The sequence below is a fragment of the Podarcis tiliguerta genome, assembly GCF_965153285.1.
Source record: "Podarcis tiliguerta genome assembly, chromosome: 10".
Taxonomy (NCBI): Eukaryota; Metazoa; Chordata; class Lepidosauria; order Squamata; family Lacertidae; genus Podarcis; species Podarcis tiliguerta.
In genome coordinates this window covers 55,009,798-55,014,784 of record NC_139543.1, presented here as the reverse complement: position 1 = coordinate 55,014,784, position 4,987 = coordinate 55,009,798, and positions in this window count along the sequence as shown.

The following is a 4,987-nucleotide window of genomic DNA, read 5'->3' as shown; positions in this document are numbered from 1 at the left end:
CCCCCCCCCCCCCAGCACGCTCACTAGGGCAATTAATACCACATTCACACGTGCGCTTATTCCCAGGCAAGTAAGTGCGCGCAGGACCGAGGCCTCAAAGCTCCCTCCCCTGAAAGGGCGTCCAGAGAGCAAGCCGCAGCTTGCCTGGCAGGGAAGGGGAGCAAGCAGGGCGGCGACACAACCTGCACCACTGGAGAGGTTTTGTGCGGCGTTTTGTTCCACGAGAGGAAAAACACAGGGGAATTCTGTCCGCTGTCGGGAAGGGAAGGTGGGAAAAGAGGAGGCTGTAATTATGGGCTACATCCAACTATGGATAAAAGGAGGGGGGTAATAAGTGGCGTCGAGTTATCTTCTCCGCTCACGGAGGCGCGAGTCGCTCCTTCCCTTCCCCACGGCGTTCCCGACCACAAACGCCACCAGCCCCCGGGATACGCCGTCCCATGTACTGCCTTCCTTTCCCTCACACACGCGGAGGAGGCGGCATCTGTTTCCGTGCCGCACGAGCAACCGCTGCCTCCCACCCGCCGCCGCACCCCGCCCTTCGCCAACTCACCTCAGCAGCCTAAACTCGCTCAAGCCCACCCGCCGGCCGGCTGGCCTCCCGGCTTATAAACCCGCCCCGGCAGCGGGGAGATAAGGGGGCGGAGCCTCCGCGGAAAAGTCACACGCCGGCTTCCCAATCGCCAGCCGGCCACAAGCCGCCCAATCAGCCGCCGCGGCAACCGCGTGGCCTACTGCCGCTCGCGCGTTCGGCCCCGCCCCCGCGTGACATGCCGGACCGTTAACTGGTGAGGAGAAAAGAAGGTTGTGAGGTGTCCGGGCGTCCTCAAGGAAGGTGGTGTGTTTGTATGTCTCGGTCAAAGGTTCTAGTCCTGACCAGGATGATCTACACGTTCAGACACACACACTCACATACAGTCCCCTCCCATACGGTGTTTTAAAAGCATCAAGCAGCACTCCAGGCCACTTTAAGATGCACTAAGATCACTGAAACCATATGTTTATTACGGTTCCTTTAAAAAAAACAAACCCCAAACCAGATCAAAGTGATTTGGTGTCTGGGTTGGTTGGTTGGTTGGTTCCACCCCGGCCCAGTCGATCAGACATTTTTGCAATGTGTGCACTATATAGCACACGCATTCATGTATACACAAACACTACAGATAAATATGCACAGAGAGAGAGACAGAGACATAAATGCACAGATAAAGATGAAAGCAGCAGGCAAAAATTCTAAACAGAGATGCACACCTGCTGGGGAGGTGCTGCCTAAGGGGGGGGGGGGGGACTCCAGTCTGCAATTTGGAAGATGGAGCGGAGGTGTTATGCAAACTCAGGGTGTTTGTCTACTCAGAAGGAGGTTCAGCTGAGATGCTCTTAGGTAGGTAGATGCTGGGCTGCAGGGAAGATAGCATTTTAAAAACAAAGCATAACACATAGCATTTTAAAAACAAAGCATAACAGTAGTAGCATAATAATAATACAGTAATAATAATAATAATAATAATAATAATAATAATAATAATTAATAACTCTGGGCGGCTTCCAAAAGAATATTAAAATACTGTGATACATCAAACATTAAAAGCTTCCCTAAACAGGGCTGCCTTCAGATGTCTTCTAAAAGTCTGGTAGTTGTTGTTCTCTTTGACATCTGGTGGGAGGGCGTTCCACAGGGAGGGCGTCACTACCGAGAAGGCCCTCTGCCTGGTTCCCTGTAACTTGGCTTCTTGCAGTGAGGGAACCGCCAGAAGGCCCACGGTGCTGGACCTCAGTGTCCGGGTAGAACAATGGGGGTGGAGACACTCCTTCAGGTATACTGTTGCACAAAGCAACAGATGTTGAGGTTGAGTGGCCAGCTGTCATGTAAGTTTTAGTTGAGATTTCTGCCTTCCAACTCTACTATTCTATTATTCTATGTAGCACATTTCTGGGACTAAGTCCCAGTTAGGTTACAGAACTTGCTTCTGAGTAGACAGGCACAATAAATTGGATTAGAACATGCTGCACTTCTTTTTAAAAACAGTTGACAGTTTTAAAGGCTGAGGCTTTTCCAATGCATTCAGTAGGAACTTCCCCCTCCTGTCCCCCCCCCCGGTTTTATTTCATTGATGTTATTGTAGGTAAGATATAATGCTGCTAATGCTTTTTTTTAGTATTAGCCTTGGCACTGCACGTAGTTTATTGACAGCTCCCATAATTCTTTGGGAGAAGCCATGAATGGTTAAAGTGGTATCATAATGCTTTAAATGTATTGTGTGAATGTGCCCTAAGTCTTTTTATGAACAGCAAACATTTTATTGTTTTGGATAAGAGCGGCAAGCTTGAATGCAATACCAATGACATTGATCAGGTTAAAATGATTGTACATTTATTTTCTGTATCATACATGAATAAAGTTATAACTGTTGTTTTCAAAGCTTTATATTATAGAGAACCCTCTGCTGACTTGCATGCATACCATCCTTAATAAGCGGTAGACAAATTGCTAATTTGTATGGACGGTCACTTTTAATACTGGCAGCTTTTAGGAACAGTTTGACCTCTGAATAGTTATCACCATTATGTTGAATATTCAGGTCTAAAATAATGTAAGAAGTCGGTGTCATTTAAATATGAAGATCCACACATTAACGAACAGGTAACCCTGTTCCAACAAATGGACTACCCTTGGAAAACGGTGATGGATCCATTGTTGCAACTGCAGAAGCACACAGTGGTGCCATTAGGGCAGGGCTTTGTGGGCAGATGTCCAGGGTCCCATTCAGCTGTAAGAGCAGAACAGCACTTCAGTGCAACTGGGCTGGCCTACAACGTTTTGAAGTAGAATCACAGAATCATAAAGTACCTCAAAGGTCATCTAGTCCAACCCTCTGCTGAGGCAAGTAAAACATTTCTATCTAAAGTAGGCTTTGCCAAACTGGTGCTCTCGAGATGTTGCTAAATTATGTCTCCCATCAGCAAAGCTCACTGGTGACTTTGAGCCAGTTACTCTCTCTCAGCCAACCTACCTCACAGAGTTGTTGTGAGGATAAAATGGAGAGGTGATGAAGTGTGTATGCCACCTTGAGCTCTTTGGAGAAAAGCTGGGATACAAATGTAATAATAATAAAAAGGATGGGGGGTGCCAACTTAATGCCCATGGGTGCTATGACACTCATGAAACACTTGAGGGGCCTCAAATTCTAAGGTTTCATTAGAAAAAAGTAAACCAATATCTCTCCTAGAAAGTAAGTTATGAAGCAAAATGTACTGGTACTCTCCTGAGTGATTTCTGTGAAATCAGCTAGGCTGACTGCTCTCACCTGTCAGGGTTTTTAGCCAATGAGCAAAGCCAGCTGAGATTGATACATGAGTTGTGAGAACACCAGGCAATAGGAATCCCTGGGCGTGGCTGCAGTCCTTTCCACTTTAGAGCACTTTTCCTTTTTCTGCCTTATTTTATAGTAATCAAGGTTCATTGGATATCAGGTAGTTCCTAGAAGTTTTGTTCTGCAAATACTACTGCTCAATAAACATGGGTGGATGTTAAGGAATTGCCCCCAACTCCCATGAGGCAAATGTGAAAACTTTCCAGAGGCTTAGCCATGTAAATTTCTGTGTAGGAGCTAAAGACCAGGCACTCAGTAAAAATTTACTGTATAGTTAATTTACAGTACAATGGTATGCATGTATACTGATGCAAATTAGATTTTGGATTAGGACTGGCTTTGGTGAAAATCAGGGTTCTTGTACCTTTAACAGCTGTATGGCTTGCAGAAATTCAACAGGTTAAGACTTTTTTAAGTATAGGAGCATAGTATGGGAAAAGCTTAACCATGACTGTGCTGTCTCTAATTTTTTGTTATGCCATGCCCCCCATGGCACTCCCTAAAAAATCAAAATGTGTGCACTCGGTCCCAAAAGCCTAGTGACCCCTGATATAGGATCATCAGCTTTGCCCGCTGCCTGACATGGTACACCACCACTTTAGCATTCTGTAGCTTCATTCAGCTACATGCGTAAATCAGACTTAAGCAAAAGTGCAGGTTTTTACCACCCTCCCAAGCTGAAGCCTTAATAAAGCCTTAAAAAAGCCATATATTTTTGTTCTCTAGGGTTCAAATAAATTTTGAAAGGTTTTTGTATTACATAACCTGAGAAGGGGAATTCTGATGTATTCTACACTGATATATTCCTGGGGTAAATGTTAGGAAACTGTCATGTGACCAATACATACCAGCTTTATGGAATTGGCAATATAGAGTTTGAGGCTTATGACATCTATTGCTAAACTAAGGCTTTGAACTGAATTTGGTGGCTGAAGATTCTCTGAAAGATTCTTCTTTAAAGGAATGTTCTGTATGAACTGTGTCATATTTGTTTTAAAGCAGTGGTAGCCAAACTTGGCCCTCCAGATGTTTTGGGACTACAATTCCCATAATCCTTGACCACTGGTTCTGTTAGCTAGGGATGATGAGAGTTGTACTCTCAAAACATCTGGAGGGCCAAGTTTGGCCACCACTGTTTTAGAGGAATGAAAGGACCTGGATGAAATTTCAGAGATATTGCCTACTTTACATTTCAGGGATCTGCTAAAACTACAAGTAATTTAGCTTCCAGAGTATTTGTATCACAGATCCCTAATATTTTATTTATGTACACAATAGCTGTGCTCTTATTGCTAGTTAGACTCAGTTATCCCTTAGATCAGGCATGTCCAACAGGTAGATCATGATCTACCAGTAGATCACTGGACGTCTGTGGTAGATCACCGGTAGATCAGTGGCTCCCCCCAAAGAAGCTAAAAAACTTTGGCTGCCCTAAAAAACCCCTCAACATCTTTGCCCTGCAGCCCTAAAATGACCTAAACCACAAAACAGGGCTTTCCTTCCTAAAAAAAAGCTCATCAACTTTGACCTGAACCCCCCAAAAGGGGGTAGATCACTGCCAGTTTTTAACTCTGTGAGTATATCACAGTCTCTTGGGAGTTGGCCACCCCTGCCTT